At 44.3% G+C, this 23,678-nt stretch overlaps 1 protein-coding gene across 1 annotated transcript in view; it reads right to left on the bottom strand.

Annotated features, from left to right (window-relative positions):
• The window catches only part of PTPRN2 (protein tyrosine phosphatase receptor type N2), a 714,418-nt gene that overhangs the window by 524,903 nt on the left and 165,837 nt on the right, over positions 1-23,678 (bottom strand). Inside the window, exons 4-5 of the mRNA XM_048510498.1 lie at positions 4,858-4,975; positions 2,229-2,398 (exon numbers count right to left, since the gene is read on the bottom strand). The gene's annotated coding sequence lies outside the window, so the exon portion shown is untranslated. The remainder of the gene's footprint in view (positions 1-2,228; positions 2,399-4,857; positions 4,976-23,678) is intronic.

The following is a 23,678-nucleotide window of genomic DNA, read 5'->3' as shown; positions in this document are numbered from 1 at the left end:
CAGCCCTGGCTTTTGCCTTCTTTTTCAGTAGCTATTGTCAAACAGTGTTAACACTTACCTGTAACTGTTGTTTGCTGAATGGTCTTAGGTGCAGGCATATTGGGGCTGCCTGTGTGCAGGCCAGCTGTGGAAAAGATTTTCAAAGGTTTCTGATTGATTAGGAGCTCCCTCTGGTACTTTCCTGCCAAAACGATCACATGGTCAGGAAGAAGGGTGCTACTCCATCAATTCTCTCCATGCCACTGCTGGACACCCTGAGAAACTAAGGTTCCAGAGAGTTCACAATACAGCAGGAGGGAGCAGAGGCATGGGGGTGGGGAATGGTACCAGGGGCAAAATGGCTCCTGGGCTCCACCCCCATGCCCCCTCTGCAAGCCCCAACTCCTGCAGAGGTCTTCCTGGAGTGGGTGGGAAGGAAGCTCGCAAGGTCTCCTGGGAAGTGTAGTTCCCGCCCGCAGACCAACACGCAGCCCCACCAGCCAGGCTCTGCTTTTTCAGCCTCTTTTCAGCCAGCTCTTCTTTGCAGCCGGCTGAACTAAGGTAAGGGGGGGCACAGGGGCGTGGGGGTGGGGGGAAGGAGGAGGGGTGTGTCAGTGATTTTCCGTCTTATGCGATGCAACTAATGAGTGCATGCCTAGGGCAAGGAAGTCGCTCAGCCCCGCTGTAAAACTCCGGCACTCCTATGGGAGTGGAGGCGTATACCTGCACAGAAGACCATTTTGCAGACAACAAGTTACAGCAAGTGGAGCCCTATTTTCATCACTCCTTAAACTTCTGTGCAGTCCGCCCACAGATAAGGAGATTAGCAAACTCAACACAAGGTCAGGAGTGGAGGCAGGAGTTTGGGTGCTTACCCTGCCTTTTTCATCAGGCAGCCCTCAGGGTTTCACCTGCTCAATAGCGTCTGAGCACACAGTCAAGAAGGAGGGAATGTGCCTTTATTCATGATGGTGTGCAGCCAAAGCCTTTGAAAAGAGCAAGGGCATCTGAGGCTGCCAGATCACCCCTTGCTAGGGAGGGGCAAAATGCCTTTCTTCAGGCTGTCACCCAGCCAAAGCCTTTGAAAAAGAGCTGTTTTGAGTCCAGCTCCATCCATTCATGTTTTCAGGGTAAATTGGTGACAGAAAAAGGAAGCAGCTGTGCTGTGCGATTCCCCAGGCAGATCAGGCACAGAGAACGGGCATTTATCGGCACAATGTTAAAGCCACATTTGGCACAATCCTGAGGTGGCATTTTGAGCCATAATGACAAAGTGGAAATTTGTCTGGAAATGTAGTTTAGTCTTCAATAGAATGACTATTGATGAGAAAAATAGATCTCCTCAGCCTCAGAAAGGAGGTGAAGAAAAACAACGGAAATAGCAGTGGAGATCCTCTTTTCAAATGTCAAAAAGAGAGTTGAGGGAGTAGTGCCCCTCCATGTGATTGTTTTGGCAGGAAAGTGCCAGAGGAGCACTCCTAGTCTACTAGAAAGCTTGGAAATCTTTTACGTGGCTGGAAAGAGGGAAGAAGAAGAAGAAGAAGAAGAGAGAGAGAGAGAGAGAAGAAGAAGAAGAAGAAGAAGAAGAAGAAGAAGAAGAAGAAGAAGAAGAAGAAGGAAGAAGTAAAAGGAAGAAGAAAAAGAAAAAGAAGAAGAAGAGGAAGAAGAGGAAGAAGAAGAAGAAGAGGAAGAAGAAGAAGAACAAGGAAGAAGAAGAAGAAGAAGAAGAAGAAGAAGAAGAAGAAGAGGAGGAGGAGGAGGAGGAGGAGGAGGAGGAGGAAGAGGAAGAAGAGGAAGAAATGAAAAAAGAAGAAGAAGAAAAAAGAAAAAGAAAAAGAAAAAGAGGAAGAGGAAGAAGAGGAAGAAGAGGAGTTTGGATTTATATCCCCCCTTTCTCTCCTGTAGGAGACTCAAAGGGGCTTACAATCTCCTTGCCCTCCCCCCCTCACAACAAACACCCTCTGGTGGAGGGTAGGGTGGTGGGGTGAGACTAGAGATGGAGCTCTAGAGAGAGAAGGCTGTGAGCTAGCCCAAGGTCACTCAGCTGGCGTGTGTGGGAGTGTACAGGCTAATCTGAATTCCCCAGATAAGCCTCCACAGCTCAGGCGGCAGAGCTGGGAATCAAACCCGGTTCCTCCAGATTAGATACACCCAGCTTCCAAACCTCCTACGCCACTTGCTGTACGTTCCTTGTTTAAAAAAAAAACCTTTAAAAAATAAAACACTTTCGAAGATTTCCACCTTTAAGTGCAGTATAGCTTCTTGAATGTTGCCCTTTATCCTGGAATATAAATTTGGAGTTCTAGATTGAGAGAGAATATCCAGGTAAGCCAGGTATTGCTGAGGAGTCTTAGCAAAGTTCCCATCTTTGTCCAAACCGAAATTCCACCTGTTGCTATCCACACTCTGCTTTGAGGCCCTGCACATCAAAATCGAAAGGAAAAAAAGTTACCTAAAATGATAAATTAAAATAATAACCACTTAAAAAATCTAAAGGTCCTGGTTGTTTGCCATCAATATTTTCATATTTCAGCAATAGCAACTATCTCAAACAACACTACAAATTATTCGGCAGTAGGTAATTTCAGGAAGAAAAAAAAACTAGATGGGTATGTTTTACCACTGAAATGATGTCAATGGATTTTCTTAAATGCAAGAAGGACAACTTTGCAGACTTTCTACAATAAAAGATATTTCCAATGTAAAAGAACCGTGGTGATTCTTGTAATTTAGAGGCAAATCCTTCTAACGGGCGTGGGTTTGCAAAGAATCCCTGAAGGCTTAAGTGAAAGGAGCTTAGGCAGTAAAGCTGGGAGCATCTGGGGAAGCAGGGGAATACAGTTTTGACAATAAAACATTACATTTATTTTTCTTTATTACAAGAACTTCAGCTATTTAGTTGACACTGTGATCAAATGTTTTAACCTCCAATGGTAGCAAGAAGAAATAGCTACTCGAAATTCTATGTCCTGAAGCTATTCTTTTCTCTCTCTCTTTCTCTTTCTCTCTCTTTCTCTTTCTCTTTGAACAAAGGTGCAGAACAGAAAAGTTGTGTGTGTGTGTGTGTGTGTGTGTGTGTGTGTGTGTGTGTGTGTGTGTGTGTGTGTGTGGAGAGAGAGACAGAGACAGAGAGAGCAAGACAGAGAGACAGAGACTCCGGTTTTTTCAATTAATCCTGATTTCCCATACATCCTCTCCTCTATGAGGTACTTTCTATGAGGAGCTCCAGTGTTAAACCTTTGGTTCAATTAGAAGGATGGAGCAAGGCCTTCTCTGAAGAACTCCATCAAATCCCTTCATGGCTATGGTTGGCAACTCCCTGTTGCAAAATCCCTGGAGATATTGAGGGTGGTGTCTCGGGAAGGTAGAGGTCGGGGGGGCGGGGGGAGGGTGACCACGGCAAGTTATAATATCATACTTCATCTAGGATTGTAAAGTCCACCCGGGTCACTGGTGGAGGTTGGGGGATAGGGTAGCTGGTTCCAGGCTGGACAGCTCCTGGAGATTTGGGGATGGAGCTTAGGAAGGACAGAGACCTCAGTGGGGTACAAGAAGCCACAGAGCCCATCTGTCAAAGTACCCATTTTCTCCAGGGATTACTGATTTTGCTAGTCTGGAGATAAGTCATGAAGATCGATTCAGGCAAGAGAAGCTGCTGAAGAGGCTTGGGCCATGGAGGAATAAGGTCTAACATGAAGTGGACATCCACCTTAGCACTGGTGTAGGCCAGAGGTCTGCAACCTGCGGCTCTCCAGATGTTCATGGACTACAATTCCCATCAGCCCCTGCCAACGTGGCCAATCAGCCATGCTGGCTGGGGCTGATGGGATTTGTAGTCCATAAACATCTGGAGAGCCGCAGGTTGCAGACCCCTGGTGTAGGCAGACACCATCGATCTAGAAATTATTTGGGGAAAAGCAGCATTGACCTTCTTGGGATCCTTAAAGCAGATAAATACATGCTTCTCTTAGCAAAAAGAATTTGTAAAAAAACAAGGCCCTCCTATTATCAAGTGTATGGAGTGATTGTTAACCCATTGACTAATGATTCAGGAAAAAGAAAGTAGTTTAATGTTTTGGGAGACATGGAACTGGGACACCGCCTGACAACTAAATTCTAACTTAGGACATAGGACCACTTTATCAAGATGAAAATTAGTAAATAGAGAGTCCACTAAGAATGCAGATAACTTTCCTACCCTCCTGGCTGAGGGGACAGCAACCAGAAAGGCAACTTTATAAGACAAAAACAAGTCAGACATTGCCATTGGCTCAAAAGGTTTTCTGTATAACGTGTTATAAAACGGAAGACAAACTCCAAACAAGGAAAGGAGTTTTAAGCATGGGAAAATGTTACGTAGGCCTCTACAAAAAATGGAATTAAATGCTGAGAATACAGAACAAGGACTAACAGGTATGTGGACAGCAGAAATAGCAGCAAGGGGAACTTTGATAGAAGAAGTGGTACCCTTTAAGTAACAAATATTGAAAAATGTCAGATGTAGGACAGGTTTCGGGCTCCAGATCTTGGGACTATGACCAGTGGACAAAGTTTGCCACTTGAAGTCGTAGGACTTTCATGTGGAAGGTTTTCACAATGCTATTTACATCTGTGAAACCCTGTAAAATCTGGCGCTTGGAATGGATTAGCCATGCTGTGAGGTGCAGGGAAGGGGCATTGCAGGTGGAGAACTGTCCCTATCATGAGAAGGCCGCCCTCTACCAGAAGGACTCTGAAATTCCCCTGACATGTCCTGAGCAGTGTGGGAAACCAAAACCTCTTGGGTCAATCTGTGGCCATTGTGTGGCCATTGTGTGGCGAAGAAAAGGGAAGGAAGGGAAAGTATAATAAAGGTATACAAACTCACTGAACATTTACCTTGGTGAATCTGATTCCTCCGATGAGAAAGTCTCAGAGTGCCAGTCATGGATCTTATGGAGAGTTGAGAGTTCACGGGCAATAATGTGTTGTGTGTAATCATCTTGCCAATTAAAACCTGAAAAACAAAGCCACATAAAATACTGTTTTAGAAAGGCAATACTTGGGCAAAATAAAAAGGACTTTAAAAATCCCAGTCATACTAAATGTGGAATAATATTGAAGAAGAAGAAGAAGAGTTTGGATTTATATCCCCCCTTTCTCTCCTGTAGGAGACTCAAAGGGACTGACAATCTCCTTGCCTTTCCCCCCTCACAACAAACACCCTATGAGGTGGGTGGAGCTGAGAGAGCTCTGAAAAGCTGTGAGGTCCAAGGTCACCCAGCTGGCATGTGTGGGAGTGCACAAGCTAATCTGAATTCCCCAGATAAGCTTCCACAGCTCAGGAGGCAGAGCGGGGAATCAAACCCGGTTCCTCCAGATTAGAATGTATCTGCCCTTAACCACTACGCCACTGCTGCTCCCATCTTGAATGTAAGTTCTGATGGGCAGAATATTTTTTCCTACTTTTCTGAAGTTGAGCTGCAAGTCATTGTGTTAATCAGACCTTTCTACATACTGTGCTGTACTGTACTGACTGACATACTGATGCTTTTAAAATGCTCTCTTCCAAGAGACAGTGAGTGTGCGATGAGGATTAAAAAGGAGATTATATTTAATGGAACATTACTGTTGCTTAGTCACTCAGGACCTATAAACCAACTTTACAGTTTTGTTTAGTTACAGAACCGTTTGATTTGGATAATAGCTGAACCAGAAAGAAAAGGCAAGGGAGCTTCAAAACTGACTTGTGATAGATAACAAAAAGTTATTTTTCAAAGGTGATTGCCAGATCAGATTATCCAACCTCGCAATTCGCCGCATAAAATTTCAAATACTGTCGATTCTTACATTGGCTTCGCCTCAGGCAAAAGCAGGTAACAACTGTATATAGGGAAGCTACTTCGTTCTAGAGAAAACAATCATAATGGGCTGTAACATGTTGTGTCTGGGGACCAATTTGAGTTTTCTTTACACTCAACTGTTATGACAAAAAGCTTTAAACAAGGGCAAGGTGTCGTTGTGAAAGCAAATTCCCTGCAATTATGCATTAATTACATGCACTGCTGCTCACATAGTAATTATACTTAGAATAACACTATAGCTCCAAGAATAATTGTTAGATTTGTAAATGTTATGATTAATACGTGTAGTTTATATGGGCTTATTGCCTTGAAACTGCCTGTAATTATTTAGTATCTATCTATATTATATCACATAATTGCAATTATTGGCATCCTACTTTTTTGCCTGCAGTAAATTATGATTCACTATTACAGCTATTTTAGGGTTAATTTCCTTTCGCGTATTGATCTGAAGAAAGCATTTTGACTTCATAAAGAATGACCACATCAGCATTTCTGCCATTCCAGGTTTAATTGTTCTGGACAGCCACCTTAGATTACCTGGAAATTCATCCCAATGATTCCACTGAAATTTATTTCCAGGTGATCCCAAGACAGTTCTATACACTATGGCTCATGTGTTGATCAATGACAATATCCATCTCAGTGTGCCCCACCCCTTATAAAATGTGATCAGTACATGGAAATCTGGATATCAGCAACATCCTTTCGTCCTTTCAGTCTACATCAGTGATGGCGAACCTTTTAAAGACCAAGTGCCCAAATTGCAACCCAAAACCCACTTATTTATCGCAAAGTGCCAACACGGCAATTTAACCTGAATACTGAGGTTTTAGTTTAGAAAAAAACGGTTGGCTCTGAGGCGTGCGTTACTCAGGAGTAAGCTTGGTGGTAGTCGGTGGCTTTGCTTTGAAGCAACGGTGAATCACGACCCTAGGAGGGTTTACTCAGAAGCAAGCCCCATTGCCAGCAACTGAGCTTACTCCCAGGTAAAGGATTGCACTTTAGTTCTTCACATGAAAATCAGTGAGGTTTAACAGGATTACCTACACTTGCTTCCCAAGACCAGGTCTTATGTTTAATGCTAATAATCGAGCCCAGTGGCCCAGGCCAGTCTAGATGGGGTGGGGGGGACTCTGTTTGCACGTGCCCACAGAGAGGGCTCTGAGTGCCACCTCTGGCACCCGTGCCATAGGTTCACCATCACTGGTCTACTTGCATGTGCAATAATCCAGGCAGTAAATTTAGACAGTGGAATCAATAGAGAATATGTCCAAGTACACGTGTTTCAATTAATGGGATATTACATTAGCTTACAATTGCTTTTAAAATACACCTTCTTTAGATGAGTTGTTCGGATCATATTGGTATGATGATGATTTTTTTTGATACTGACATTTATATTCAACTTTTCAATGAACATCTTCCCAGTGGCCAACAGAAAGCTGATCAAGAATCCAATAAAAATTAAATAACAAACAGCAAACCACAGAAGAAAGCAGCAGGCCCAGTCAGAATAGAAACTCACACTGCCATTGATACTAAAAACGCTGCCAGTATTAATATTGCTAAACACACAATATATAGAAAACTTGATATCCGTGCAAAAGTGATCCTCTTTGGGGTGATACATTTCTGTAAACTTTACTTTTACAACCCAGTCATCAACGTATAACACAGAAGGATAAGTTCCACTGAAAATAGCACTAGGATTGTAGTAATGCCAGAAAGCTGTTATGAATATCAGCTGCTTCCTTTCATTGTTTCAGTTTGGGGGGGGGGGGATCCCATCCACACAGAGTTCAATAAAGCAACTCACCCAAGAGCAGTAATACCAAGTTGACAACTGCACTAAAAATTAGAGCTGAGAAACAGCAAAATGATGCTGCTCGACAATTTCCTGTCCCCTTTGTCTCTGATACCGCTCCTAGTGGCTTATTCCTGGCCCAGAACTCAATTATAACAATTTAGCTCCAATGGCTGAGCAAGATCACAGTAGTGCTGTTGTACACATATTATTTCCATGTCACTAAAGTGGAACTGTACTGTGGGACACGCAACTACCAATTAACTATCCCTGCAGGAGCTCTGTCTGCACTGTACATTTCCCAAGTGGGAACTTCCACAGATGAGCAGTGCAAATCCACATACTGTGGGTTCTAGTGAAGGCAATGGTTCGGGCCAGTCATTATTTGTAACAAAACAGTACAAAAGAAAATACTGCATAGCTGAGGAGGTGAAGAAGGGAAAGAAGAGAAGGATGTTAAGGGAAAGAAGAGAAGGAAACACAGTGTTCCTTTCTTCGAACATTCGCGTGTGTGCCCTCCTGTGTCCAATAAATGAAGTCCGTATTCTGCAAGGATAGATACACACTGCTGATTGACCGTGGAAATCGCTCAACCTTAAATCCAAGCCCAGACAAATGTGCAGCACTGCAATATAACTTTCATCACTCAGCACTCTGCCTTTATGTGTCTTGGCTTGCTCTGTGGAGGAATGTTGATCTGTCTTGTGGGGGCAAATTCTATGTTCCCATTTATGTATCAAATTTAAGTTGTGCAGGTAATGTAGAACAGCATATCTCAGGGGCGGGGGGGGGGGGGCGGGCGGGCTGTGACGGGTCAGACCAGCAAGTGTGGGTACTAAGACGTTTAGACCTCATGCCACTATCCTCACAATGGTAATGTATGCATGCACTGATTTCAGAATTAATTCAAGACTGCTGCCTACGTCACACATCCCTGTCACAAGACCAAGCACCTCTGTGAAAGAAATATTTATATACTGGACTGCCAGCGTTTGGCACTGTTTACAGGTAGCCACCCCTGAGGTAAACTATGATGATGTTCCTGAGGTACCTTCTCTCCTATCTTGATAAAACCAGGTTATAATCCTTTCTCCTCTAATACCAGCAGCAGAACAGAGACTAAACACATCAAGACAGAGGTTTATTTTAAAGTGAGGAGAAAGTAAACAGGAACTATTCAGGACCAATATTACACAAGTGTAACCTGTACAGAGGGATTTGGATGTGGAAATATGGTTTCTTCATAAAATATAAATATATGTTGTCAGAGTGGAGAGAACACCAGTAACTGCCAGACTATTTTGGACTTTAAAACTTGTTACTTTTTTTTCCCACAGGTTCCATAACCTTTTAAATTTTTCAGTATAGCCCCTGAAAGATTATGACTGAGAATCATCAACCAATGCACAGCACACCAAGTGGCCACACTAAATAGTCCATTTCCACCTGAAGCAACCGGAGACACAGCAAGATCTCTAACCTGCCCAAGGAACCTCCAACCCCTCTCTCTGTATTGTTTCATATTTCAGATCCCTGGGTCACAGGGCAATACTCGTAACAAGTTCAGAACCTCTATCAATGATACAGGGAGGGCAGTAGCATGCCAATGGAGTGGGGGGGGCGACACCCCAGGTGCGTGCTGTGGCAGGAGCGTGGCCAATGCGTGGCAGGGCAGACAACGCCGCTTCCCCTCGCTCCATCCCAAGGGAGGGTGTCTTATTTCAATGCTTATAATTTCAGATAAAAACTTGCAGCTGAATAAAGGATTTACAACACCATCCAAAGGGGGTGGGGGCAAACCCAGGGTTGGAGGAGGCACAAGCCTGCGCCAGCAGATTTGCTCTCCCTGGGGCATTTGCCCCAGCAGAGGGGTGAATCCACTGGCAGGCAGGTGTGTCGGCCGGCTGAAACAGCTAGGTGCAATGGGCATGTGCCAGTTGTCCTGCACCTCTGTTGCCTGCACTCGCATCGCAGGGGCATTCCGGAGACATGGCCAGGGGCGGAAGCACCAGTAGCCAGCTTTTACCCCTGCTTCGCCATCAAAAACATTGGTGCCTGGCTCCTAGGCTAACGTAACCTTCTCGGTGGTGCAAGAAATGGGAGCTCTATGGAGGGCTTACCAATAGCAGGAATTTCTTTTGCCTTTTTGGCTCCCCAGAAAGCCCTCCTAAGAACAGCAGGGCAACACGGCTGCAGGGCCATGTCCATGTCCATGTGGATGGGGCTGCCCATGGCTGAGGACAGAAAGATCAGGGTTCGATTAACCTTAATATGCTATTACTTGGTCTTCTCATCATGGAGAGGAGCATGTTTCCAGCTTGCTTCTCTCCTCAATCATCCTTTTTCCTTTTGGACCTAACTATAGTCAGCATTAGGTCTGTGGAGGTGTTTTTGCCTACTGTTGTTAGCACAAAAATCACAGACTGCAAAATGCTTAAAAGGGTGTTTGCAAATTAGGGTGAGTGAAATTACCGGTGCTCCTGGAACACACAATGATTACTTTCAAAACTGAAATGAAGGGGAAACATCCAACATGAAACCGAAGAAAAAGGAGAATGCAATACTGAAAGGGGGGGGGGGGGTCCCACTTGCTTAACTGTGAATTTGGCTGGGCCACATTTTACCAAAAGATTCTGAGAAGTGACCTGCAGCTGAAGTGGAGAAAAAGGGGATATCTCTTTCCTTGAAGAATTCACCACCTGTAATTGTTACTGCCAGGAAAATATTTTCCTGAGCCTATCGCTGAACTACACTGGCTAAGGATCAGAGCAAAGAGACCAGTGTTATCCAGAAGTCTCCATAAGGCCTGGAAAGAACGTGTATATATGAATGTGCTGATGTTTCACATGGTTTCCTTCTTGCCTTTGTCCCTTTTAAGACGTAATGTAAGCCCCTCAGTGTTGGATTTATTATTTGCACAAATGTTTCTAGGATTTCCGATACTTTAGCTAGGTTCTCCAGTGCTGATTTGGTTAAGGTTTTGTTACTGTTAATTTGGAGGGATACTCTTTCGCTTATATGCCGTATATGGGCTTTGTACCGTATTGGAGGTTCTTTAAGCGTTTCCTCTAATGTTTAAGCTTAGAAATGTTATTTTAGATATCTGTATCCTTTGTTGGGAAAAAAACAATGACATGACTTGTAACAGCTGATATTAAGGCCCAAGGCAGTTAATGGTCCCTGGAATTCAAGTTTGGGACCAACACCCAGGTGAAATCCCTATCACATCTTCTACCACAACAAAAAAGGTCTTTTGACTAACAAAGCGATGGACTCAGGGTGTGGACTCGACTGTTGGAAGATGTCACCCCTTGTTTTGCTATTATGGACTGTTTGAAGTTTTTTACTCCTCAGGATCCGTGGAAGCTCATTGGACTGTTCACATTCTTACTATTCAGGATCTCCATGGCTTGGATCATTTAAACTTGTTTCTGCTTTCTAACATCTCCGCTAGTAAAGCAGACCACCTCAGTGGCAAGAAGGTGCAACCTTTTTTCTGGGATTTGATCTCATCAGCATGTGCAAAAGGATTGTTTTCTCCCTTTGGTGTTCTAGGATATTTTCTCTGTATTAGATGGAAGGAGACCGCCCCCTTCCTGGTTTTTGCACTATGGGGGTGGGACTGCCCTACACCCCCTTTCTGGGTTACTGGGGAAATGTATAAAAGGGGCTGATGCACAGCCATGGGCGGGCCCTTTTTGCTGAGCTGTGCCAAGAAATCACTTGGCAATAAAGAACCTCCCTGCTTTTGAAGAAACTCTGGTCTCTTGCGCCTTTCCTCCTTGTGGCCACGAGCTGAAATCAATTGAAATCACTCATAGAAATCACTTTATGTTACCAGGGCAGCGGTAACATAATAACAATCATAAAATGTAACTTCCACATTAAATAAAATAATTTAGTTCTTCCAGATTCAGGCCAATATAAAATATCTCAAGTATGATCTAAAATGCCTGAAGTCAAAATCTCATACATACAACACTGTCAGTTTTCATCTGTTATCACTGGAGGGCAAGGTGTTCAAATGATTAAAAAAAATCATCTAAAACCATTATGCATTACGACCAAAGGCACTGCAAGAGTATTTTGGCTCCAGCCAATAATGGATTGTTCGTAGGTTCCCCCAGTTTTAATTTCCTGTTTTGGGAAGCTGACATGCGCTGGAGAATTAATTTGAACTTTCTTAATACGGTATTCCTTTCCATCCTGGTATCGCACATCAGAACAGGATTTTTCCCTTCAGAGTTTTCCCCTTTCCCCACCTGCTATTTTATTTCATCCAGGAAACCCTCTGTTGTGAAGCTTAGAGTTCCAAGCCCTATGCCGTGTGTGCTGTGAATTGTTAATGCTTCTGTTAGCTGTCAAAATGTCTGCAGAATTATATGTGATGGGCTTTCTTTTCTGTTTTCACAACAAACAGGTCAACATATAGATATGACTTTCTGCAGGCTGCCTCCCCAGATTCCCTAGAGAAGCAACATCCATTCTTGACTCCAATCTCCATTTTCAGACTTTAAAAACAACAAACCTAATGACAGTCCCATGCTTGTAGGGTAGGCCGGCTGAAAAAAAATACATCTCTTTTCTGCTTCAGTTATTTCTCAGCCCGTGTGGGGAAAAAAATGGTGTTAAATTTTTAACATGATTCCAGGCCAAATTTTCCATTTTGTATTCTTTTGAGTATTTTCCAGGTCTGTCATCAAACTCTCAACACAGGTTGAAAGCCAGAGTAATAATGACAGGAAAGTTGATCATTCTCCATTATAAAAGGAAAACAGTTCAGATACATGGGAATATTATTTACACACAGAGAGGATTAACATGCAGGATGCAATGTGAATCTGGATAATAATAAGATGCTTTGAATGACCAAGCTGCTAATAATGGGGGATTCTACCATCAACTGCGAAGAGTTCCTTCTCGTTTCTAGCCCAATGAGCAATCTTATTGAAACTCCCCTGTCACTTTGGCATAGCATCTGCTAGTGTTGCTGTATAAGTACTGGAGAAAATTTCTGCACAATTTGTCAGCATTCCTGAGTTATAGCTTAGCATAACATTATCCTAATTTGAAATAGTGACCTTTACATAACGTGCCTTTGCCTTAATTTGGAAAAAGACAGAAAAATAAGTGTCTTGCTTGAGCCTCCATATTTAATGAGAAACCAGACGACACAATTATTGTGGTGCACAGAGCTCCAAATAAATTTCCAAATGCAATCCCACCCCGTGTGGCTAGTGAGTTCCTCTGTGTCCAACAGATTTAGTTGCAAGGCTGAGAGGTTCCCCCTCCACTCTCTTTTCCACAGAATATAAAAACAGCCAGGAAACCAAAAGACAACTCCTCCAGATCAATTGCAATGATTTTTTAAAAAGCCAAAAAGACAGTGTCCAAATTTCCACAAAATTAAATGACCAGTTTTGTTGAAGTTAACTGGTGCCTCTTTCATAAAGAGTCGTGGGGAATTAATAAAGTGGCATTTTAGTAGTGATGAATCTCTTACCTGAAATTATATGGGAAAGTGAAGTAAGCCTTACAGGACCAGAAGATGTTGATACAGGGGAGTAGTATAGTTGCCTGGCTCAGGTGTAGAGCCCTAGCAGTCCACCACAAATGCCACTAGCATTTTGCTTAATTTTAAAAGGGGGGGAGTTGTACTTCAGTGGTGTTTCACTTGGGCTTCCTGAGGTGGCCATGGTGGCAGAGCTCCTTATGGGAATTGTAAGCCCATGGACATCTGGGAGAACCATGGAGGTTGCAGACCAAAACTTGGACTGCGTACAATTAATAGGAACATGGAGACACTTAAGGAATGCCATAAGAACAAGTCCAGGCTGGATCAGACCAAGAGCCCATCTAGTCCAGCTGCTCTGCTACTCATAGTGGCCCACCTGGAGTGCAACTGGGAGCTCACATGTAGGATGTGAACGCAATGGCCTTCTGCGGCTGTTGCTCCCGATCACCTGGTCTGCTAAGGCATTTGCAATCTCAGATCAAAGAGAATCAAGATTGGTAGCCATAAATCGACTTCTCCTCCATAAATCTGTCCAAGCCCCTTTTAAAGCTATCCAGGTTAGTGGCCATGAAGGCATCCACAGGAGAATGCACCCAAGCGCCAGCTTTATGCACACAGCCTACTTAGCTGTGATCCCCATTGTTGTATTTAATAGTCATCAGACTGGGACAAATTTTTGGTGGAGCGCATACCAAAAAAAAGAAACTCTCCCCCACCCCAAAAATTTAGTAATAAATAATGGACACATCACTAATATTATAGGCTCCCCCCTTTTCTCTTTTTCAAATTACTTAATTCCTAAAAGGAGTTTTAAAATTGCAATGAGAAGGGAACCTGAGGCCACACATGTCTATCAATATACATGTTTGTAACATGTTTTAGCTGCCTGGGGATGAACCCTTCCCCATATCCTGTAGTAGAGGTATCTAGGATTATTTCCCAACCTCCAAAGTATTTTAGTTCCTACCTTCCACATTTGCTACATTTTATTAGCAGCCCCATTGTCTTACTTAACCTACTTAAAAGTAACATCAGCACATTATTAACCCAGCACTGCAGGGGAATGCAGCTTTCTACAGGGCCTGTATTGTAGTTTTGAGTCTTTTCCAAGGAAGTTGTTTGGAAATGCACAGAGAAATAAAGGGAGATCGGAAGAACTTAGAGTGATTTCCCCACTCACCATGATCCCCCCTATGCCGCGCGCTGTTCTCAGCACGCGTCATTTCTGGCGCGACCAGGCGTCCCCACGACGTCATCAAAAGGCGCCGTTTACAAGAGCGCCAGGGATGCCACGCGCTGAGGGGGCGCGACAGCAACAGCGGCGAAGCGGCTGCGCTGTCGCCGCCCCTGTAATGGGGAGTGCCGGGGGACCCCGCGCTACTTGAGGAGAGTAGCGCGGGGCTTAAGGTAAGTGGGGAAAGGCCCTTGGTCTTGCATGTACGGGGACAGGCTACTGACAGCCACATCCATCCACGTTTAAGGGGCCACATGGCAAAGTTGTCAATGGCTGCTCCGTGAACACCTGCCGTCTGACTCCACCTTAAAAAGTATATTCAGTGATTTCTGTTTCCACTCTGTCATGCATGTAGCAAGATGCAATATTTTTTAAAAAACATTGCTGCAAATTCAATCATTGAAGGCAACCTAAAGCATGCAGCTTTTTTTCCCTGAGGAATTCCTGCTGTCTTGTGCCAATTGTCAACTGATTTGAGACCCTTTTTAATGTCAATTTTCTTTTCTTTAAATTCAGTACAGCCGGTCACGTGGTAGGGAAGGCACAATCTCTCCCTTCTGGCCCATTCTGAAGATGTTGATTTATTGAGTGGCACGAATACTTTGTCAAGAGAGCGCTCCATCTGATCCCCAGGTAGCTGCCTCATTTCTAACTTCTATATTGGTTTTCAGCTAGTTACTGTCTATTCCAACTGAGTATTAAAAATAAAATTGGACAGTTGCTTTATAGCTGTTTAAAGAGGGCCTTTGTAATCTTCATGCAACAGCAGTTCAGAGAATAATTTCCCACTGTACCCTTCAGTCCTGGGTTAAGCTGACCTGAACTAGACCATATTGGCTGCAGAATTGTGATCATTTCCATATGACTAAGGTCCACTGAACTCAGTGGGGATTACTTCTGAGAAATTTTAAGTGGACTGCAAGACTTTGAGCTATGTTTATGATGGGGGCACGCCTAGAAATATCCGTTTCTGATAAACTTTATGACCAAATTAATTATGAAGTGCAAAATTCTGTGCTGTTGTCCACTGGTCAAATTGTGCTCATAAGAAATGTCATTTAGGTATGGGCTCTTGGTGTCTGGCCATAGTTAAGGAGCAGTTAAATCTACTAGTCTCACTGAAATAAAAGGGACATCAGAATCCTCCTTGTCTTACTTTCATACAGGCTATTTAAGAAGCAATATGATGTGAATAATACATCCGAGCAGGGTAACCAAACTGAATATTTTGAGAGGAGGTGTATGTTCAGTTAAGTGCCACAGCCAATGAGAGAATGAGAGCTAACAAAATGTGAATCGTCCCCGTGGGAACTAAAGTAAAGAGAACGGGTTGTAGGCAATCCAGGAGACAAACTCATCAGATCAGGTCATGATGCTAAAAGGCCCTCAAAGCCAGGCAACAGCTCAAGTTCAAGATTAATAATAGCAGCAAAAAGACAGACAGAAACAGAGTGGCAGCAACTACTGATGAAGGCAGAACAGCCTCTTCCTGCATCTTTAGTTACATACAGAAAACAAACCAGAGATGACAATCCCTCCATCGCAGGTGCAACAGGTGAGACTGGGCCCTGACAACGTAGACAACAGAGCTAACACATTCAAGGTCTACCAAATATCAGCATTCTATTTATGCTCCTTCCCCATGACCCACTATGCATGTCAACTCACAATCTTTGAGTTGCATTCTGTGTTTGCGTTTTGCCCCATCCTTTTTTCTCGCAATGTTTGTTTCTTGCAGTTTATTTATTCTGCTTCTCTATTAAGATGCTGGCTTTTGCTTGTCTGCGTTTGAGGTGCCACTTGTCACACAGAGAATGGGGCGTGCCCTTTCTTTTGGTTTTTGCACAAGGGGTCTCTGCACCCAAGTTCAGTGGAGAGGCAGGGCCAGCTTGAAATGGTGCTTGGTGGGAAAACAGTCAAGAGCCCAACACTGGAGAGCCTGAAAAGGCAGGGAATGGGGAGGGGAAGCAGATAAGGAAAACTTAGGGGAACTCCCCAATTTAAGGGAAGCCAGAGTGTCTAATCGGTTGGTTAGCAGCACTGGGGAGATGTCCTCCAGGTCTCCAATCAGCTTACAGATCTTGAGACTTATCAGGACTTTTGTCTGACAGCCTTTAGTCTCAAATACATGATCTCAGGCAAGTTTATGCTGGACTTCAGCCGCATCTATTCAAGGAACATGAACTATTTCTGGCAGATCCCCTGACACACATAAATTCAAAATCAAATCCTGTACTCTGCCATCCTATAGCAATTCATACACCTGTTTCCAGTGGTGGTAGTGGAAAGCAGCTACTCAAGTCATGCCAATTTATGGTGACACTGTTGGTTTTCAAACAAGAGATGTTCAGGTGGTTTGCCATTGCCCGCCTCTGCCCAATGACCCTGGATTTCTTTTAATAGAGTTCCATCCATATCACTCAATGAGAGCTTAACCCTGCTTAGCTTGAGATCTAACTAGGGAAAGAGGACCAGTCTGAGTAATCTGTTTCCAGACACAGTCATTCATGCAGATTAGAACTACACTGACATGCCCAGAAAGTGGCTTCCTTCTTAACCATGGCATTGGCTACACTAGGTGACGAATAGCACCAATACAGAGGAACAATCTTGAGTATCACAGGTGTACAGACAAAATGATGGTGTTCGTATCAGAGTAAGTGTCCAGCCGAGGCGGGGGGAATGAAGCTTGCGTGGTGCTGGCGCAGTAACATATCTACCACAAGCCCTGGCCGCATGAAAAGGAGGTGGGGGATATTTAGTCATTGTTAAAAACACAGGGACTGGGAGGTGGAAAAAAAGTAGCTACGGGAATAATGTGCACCCCGGAGGAGGAGTTGAGGGATTGTGCCAGACTATTCAGGCGGGGGAGAGGGAGGCCAGGGATTTCTGCCTCGTGGCTATAGGGGTGGGGGTGCCAGGACTGCTTGAGACGCGGGCAGGCTGCGGTGGCAGCTATGCGCTTTACCTCTCCAGCTGGCTGCGCAGGTTAATTTGGAATTCGAGGCCGGGTGGGGGAAGTCCAGCAGAGGCTGAGGGGCTGGAGTCCTCTTCCTCGGGTGATGGGTGCTACTCAGGAGAGGCAAGCGCACGCGAAAGCCCTTCCGAGGAAAACCTGAGAAGCAACGCTTGGCATCGGGAGGACAGTTTAGCTTCCCCTGGCTCTCCAAAACGAGGGGATTTTTCCTCCTCTTTGCAAAGGCGAAGCAAACAGAAGCCTGGGGTTGGAGGAGGCTGTGAGGGGGGAACGATGGGTTTGAACACCGGCTTGCTCCTCCAACTTAGAAAGAGTTTAGAAGCCGCTTAGTAAAGAGGAGGAATCCCCGCCTTAGAGCCAGCAGGAAGTTCCCATCTTCCTTAATTTGAATCGCCATTGTTTCCTCGCGCCTTGTAAGACTCAGCCAAATATGCTCTTGCTTACCCTCGGACCTAAGGTGCTAAATTCACTCCGTGGTTGCCTCCGCTGCCCGCTGCACCTCCCCAGGTCCGAGGCGGGCAAGAAACGCAGTTTAGCTGGCGTACAGGGAAAAAACGAGGAAACCTGAGAAGCAACGTTTCAAGATTGGGAGAGACGGTATTCTAAAACGAAGGGATTTTCTCCCTTTGCAAAGGCGAAGGTAAATCCTGCTCTTTTGTTTGGCACATTGGCCAGTTGAGGGCAGAGCCTCGGGCGCCTGCGGCCACTTGCCGCCTGTTTCCTGCACACCTGGTGAGGCTGCCTCTCCTGCACGCCTCTTCTGCTGCTCTCCATGAGTGCCTGGCTGGCAGGCCAGCAGCGGAGGCGCAATTACAGCGGTAGGGAACCGGGTGGAAACCACTTTGTTGGGAGGGGGGAAATATGGGCTGGGGAGGAAAACAAAGTCTCCTGACTGGCACGGTGGGGTGTGGGGGTAGTGATGGACTGGCAACAAACCTCTGACGAAAGCCATGGCTGCCAGTAGGACACGAAATGGCCTGCGCCGCAGAACTCAGAGCCAGTAAGACAGGCCCGCTTCTTTCCCCTGTGCTCGTGCTACTGCTGCTTGCTTCTTCCTCGGCTGCCTTTCCTTCTGAGCAGGGGAGGAGGTTTGCTCTTGTACGTGACCACACCTCTGAGAGGCAAGGCACGGTTCCAAGGAGGGCGGAGCTCACTAATGCCAAATAGACTGAGAGGTGGAAGGCCCAGTGGGGCCACCGCCCAGAGTGGGCGAGGGGCTAAGGCAGCCTGAGCTCGCCTGGATAGTAATGGCTGCTGTGTAAAGCAGGCTGCCGGGTGCGTCGATGATGGTGAAGTCTGTGGGAGGAATTTTGCCTGGCTCACCGATCAGGGCCTTGTTAGCCTGGGACAAGTGTGACCCCTTTGTCCCTAGGTCGGTAACAGTGAGCCGCCGGGCTTAAGGTAAGTGGGAAAGGCCCTTGGTCTTGCATGTACGGGACAGGCTAACATGCCGCCATCCATCCACGCTTAAGGCCATGGGCAAAGTTGTCAATGGTTGCCCGCGAACACCTTGCCGTCACCTGACTCCACCTTAAAAGTATATTCAGTGATTTCTGTTTCCACTCTGTCATGCATGCAGCAAGATGCAACATTTTTAAGTGCCACATTGCTGCAAATTCAATCATTGAAGGCAACTCTAAAGCATGCAGCTTTTTTCCTGAGGAATTCCTGCTGTCTTGTGCCAATTAGCTTCCGTCAAACCTGACTTGAGACCCTTTTTTTTTAATGGCCAATTTTTTTTTTTTTCTTTAAATTCAGTACAGCCGGGTCAATGGTAGGGGAAGGCACAAATCTCCCTTCTGGGCCCATTCTTGAAGAGATGTTACCATTTATTGAGTGGCACCTAATACTTTGTCAAGAGAGTTTTTCCATCTGATCCCCAGGTAGCTGTGGCCTTCATTTCTTTAACTTCTATATTGGTTTTCAGCTAGTTACTGTCTATTCCAAATTCGAGTATTAAAAATAAAATCTGACAAAGTTTCGCTTTATAGTTGCTTGTAAAGAGGGCCTTGCGTAATCTTCAGCATATGCAAATGGCAGTTCAGGAGAATAATTTCCACTTCGTACCTCCTTTCTAGTCCTGGGTTAAGCTGACCTGAACTAGACCATATTGGCTGCAGAATTGTCGATCATTTCCATATGACTAAGGGGTCCACTGAACTCCAGTGGGGATTACTTTATAGAAATTTTAAGTGGACTGCAAAAGACTTTGAGCTTATGTTTATGATGGGGCACTTAGGAAATATCCGTTTCTGATAAACTTTATGACCAAATTAATTATGAAGTGCAAAAATTCTGTGCTGTTGTCCACTGGTCAAAATTCAGGCTCATAAGAAATGTCGCCATTTAGGTATGGGCTCTTTGGGTGTCTGGGCCATAGTTAAGGAGTTGTGTTAAATCTACTGAAGGTCTCACTTCTGGAAATAAAAGGGACGATACCAGAATCCCTCCTTTGTCTTACTTCATACAGGCTATTTAAGTTAAAGCAATATGCATGTGAATAATAATAACATCCTGAAAGCAGGGTAACCAAACTGAATGCCATCTTTGAGAGGAGGTGTATGTTCCAAAGTGCTATGCCACAGCCAATGAGAGAAATGAGGACGCTAACAAATGTGAATCGTCCCCGTGGAACTAAAGTAAAGAGAACGGTTGTAGGCAATCCAGGAGACAAACTCATCAGATCAGGGTCAAGTGATGCTAAAAGGCCCCTCGTGCCAGGCAACAGCTCCGGGTTCAAGATTAATAATAGCAGCAAAAGACAGACAGGAAATAGAGTGGCAGCAACTACTGGATGAAGGCAGAACAGCCTCTTCGTGCATCTTAGTTACATACAGAAAATGTTAGACCAGATGACAATCCCTCCATCGCAGGTGCAACAGGTGAGGACTGGGGCCCCTGGACAACGTAGACAACAGAGCTAACACACATTCAAGGTCTACTCAAAATATCATCAGCATTCTTCCCATTTATGCTCCTTCCCCATGACTCCACTGCATGTCAATCACAATCTTTGAGTTGCATTCTGTGGGTTTATGCTTTTGTCTCATCCTTTTTTTTTTCTACTTGTTTCTTGGTGGTGTCATTTATTCCTGCCTCTCTATTAAGATGCTGGCTTTGCTTATCATGCGCTTTGAGGTGCCATCTTGTCACACAGAGAATGGGCGGCCTTCTTTGGTTTTGCATCAAGGGTCTCTGCACCCAAGTTCAGTGGAGAGGCAGGGCCAGCTTGAAATGGTGCTTGGTGGGAAAACAGTCAAGAGCCCAACACTGGAGAGCCTGAAAAGGCAGGGAATGGGGAGGGGAAGCAGATAAGGAAAACTTAGGGGAACTCCCCAATTTAAGGGAAGCCAGAGTGTCTAATCGGTTGGTTAGCAGCACTGGGGAGATGTCCTCCAGGTCTCCAATCAGCTTACAGATCAAACCTTGTTAATTTCACTTCAAGATCAGCATACTTTTCTAGTCTGGTGCTGCTAAATAAAAAAAACTACCAAGGGCGGGCATCTCAAAATGGGGGTTGCATGACAATGAAGGGGGGAGCAGGGGGACAACTGAATGGGCAGAATAAGGGGGGGCAGAGGGAAGGTGTTGAGGGTGGAGGAAAAAGAAGAAGAAATCACTAGGCTCCAGGATTTCCTTCACCTTTCAAACAAAGGAGGGTGGAGTCATGTTTTGTGAGCATTCAAAAAATGCAAGGAATACCACAACTGAAAGCAAGGTCAGTTCTGAAGTGGGGAAAAATTATGTGTAAAGGAAAACCACCCAACAGAAATGGATCCTGAAAGTGAAGGAAAAGTCACACGTGTAAAAGGCCTATGACAGTGGTGGCGGACCTATGACACGGGTGCCAGAGGTGGCACTCAGAGCCTTCTCTGTGGGCATGTGCAAACAAAGTCACACACACCCCCACACGCACACACACACATCTAGGCTGGCCTGGGCCACTGGGCTCAATTATTAGCATTAAACCTAAGACCTAGTTTTGGGGAAGCAGTGTAGGTAACCCTGTAAAGCGTTGTTAAACCCCACTGATTTTCATGTGAAGAACTAAAGCGCGATCCTTTACCTGGGAGTAAGTTCGGTTGCTAGCAATGGAGCTTGCTTCTGAGTAAACCCTCCTAGGGTCATGATTCACCCTTTGGAAGAGTTGCACGGTTGCTTCAAAGCAAAACCACCAACTACCACCACGCTTACTCCTGAGTAACGCACACCTCGGAGCCAACCTTTTTTTCTAAACTAAAACCTCAGTATTCAGGTTAAATTGCCGTGTTGGCACTTTGTGACAGATAAGTGGGTTTTGGGTTGCGATTTGGGCACTCGGTCTCAAAAAGTTTCGCCACCATGGGCCTATGACAACTCCCTGCGAGTGGTAAAAACATTTTCTGACTTGTGTGACATGAACCAACTTAGCAAAAGCTGGTCAGCCAACCAGTTCTGTGAACTGCTCTCTTGCAATGTTTTCCCAGTCTCATTTAAATAGCTCAACCTGTAATTCAGAAATAAACAGTGTATGCTGCTACGAAATCATAAACTTGATGCTGAAATGTAAGCAGCGTGACTTATTGCAACACCCCTGTTCACAGAGATGTTAAAGAGTTCAATCATCTCTACCAAAAAGAAATGTAATAGTAGGAAATATTCCTTATGGTCAATATATAGTCCTGCTTCTATTTTCTTCAGCTCTTTCCCATAAATTTGTCTTATCATGACCTAGAAACAATAACCCTCCACACAGCGTATGCAACAGATGCGGGTATAATTCAATCTTCATGCCCCTTCTGTGTGCTGAGTTTGCCAGCAATGAAGCCAATTAGCCCCAGTTGGTGAGGTGGCCTTTGAAATGGGCACCAGTCTTCTACAAAATGGACCGAGGGCACTGGCTAATTTTACTTTATGAAAATAAGATAGAAATTTGGCAAAGGGTCTCAAACCTAACAAACAATTTCTATATGCTGGTAGCTTGGAAATAGTCAGATATCTTCAGAAATGGCAAGCATCACTAACAAAAACTTTCAGCCCATAAAGCACAATATGCATATCTCCCTTCCTTTTAATTTTCTTGCACAATCGGGAACATTATCTTTATCTCACATACTGACTTTGAAAAATTCCGGTTTTCATTTATTCTTTCATGGCAGTTAAAGGTTGTTTTGTGCCATTTTAACGGCTCTTATATGCATATTCTGCCATTTATACATTGCATACAATTTATATGTCAAAATAACACAAGGTAATATGGGAAAATATGCTAACTTTGACTGGAAATGTATAAGGGGAGAAAACAAAAATGACACCAAAATACTCAGCAGCTCAATGTGACCATGGGAAACACAACATTGAAACAGGCATTTTCTATAGGTCAGACTGAGAAATTCAGTAAGATCCCTACCCACAATGAAAGGATAAAAGCCATTATTACATTCAACCTGCCTTTCAAGCTAATATTTTAAAAAGTTTTTTTAACAAAAAAATAAATCAAGCAGGACTTTATTTACTTGCAACCAACACAACACTTTAATGGCAGTATTTCTATCAAATGTTGTTAATGTGGTTGGGAGTGTGGGGAGTTTCTCCCAAAGTGGGGAGAAACAACAAAAGAGGATTGTATTTTCAAAGAGCATCAAAAATGTTTCACAACCTGGTGACATCCCTAATGTGGAGGGAGTGTTTGTCTACTGCACCATGGAAAGGTGGTCCTCCAATAATAGCTTTGCATCTGTATAATAACATTTAATGCAGCAAATTTCAGTGCTTCTCAGCATAAAATAAATCCCCTAATGTACATAAATTAATTATCATGCAAACATCTGGTACACTGACTGCTAAACACTGCCATGCCAACTAGGCTAGAAATAGGCAACTGAAGGAAAAGGGGCTGATCCCAAGGCCTTCAACATAGCAATCCCATTTGACAGTAGCCTCCACTTCCACACAAATTATTAAGCATATTATTTACTTCCTCTGACACTAAGGCCATTTACACACTTGTGGTCTCTTTTGCAATAAGCGTACATTTTCTTCAGGTCTCATTCTCAGTTACGCACCCATTTCCCCCTCTTCAGCACTTGTTCCGCCTTCAAACCAGAGAATACCTATGGTTTCCAAAAGCTCTGAAAGTGACTTTTCCTCTTCCCTAGCAGGGAAAGTGAAGGAGATCAGCATGCATTTAGCTTTCCTTTATGTTTTCTTGCTCCTCCCTGCCTTTCCCTACCCACTTCCTTCTACTCTTCAAGCCACAATTTCAGAATGATCTCAAAGACTTTCTCTTTTTCAATTTTCACCCTGAAGGTTTATTGCCAATAAATTGACAAGAAAGTGACACG

Source organism: Sphaerodactylus townsendi, linkage group LG11 (assembly GCF_021028975.2).
Source record: "Sphaerodactylus townsendi isolate TG3544 linkage group LG11, MPM_Stown_v2.3, whole genome shotgun sequence".
NCBI lineage: Eukaryota > Metazoa > Chordata > Lepidosauria > Squamata > Sphaerodactylidae > Sphaerodactylus > Sphaerodactylus townsendi.
The sequence above is the reverse complement of the archived record's forward strand: the minus strand, read 5'-3'. Positions and strand labels throughout refer to the sequence as shown.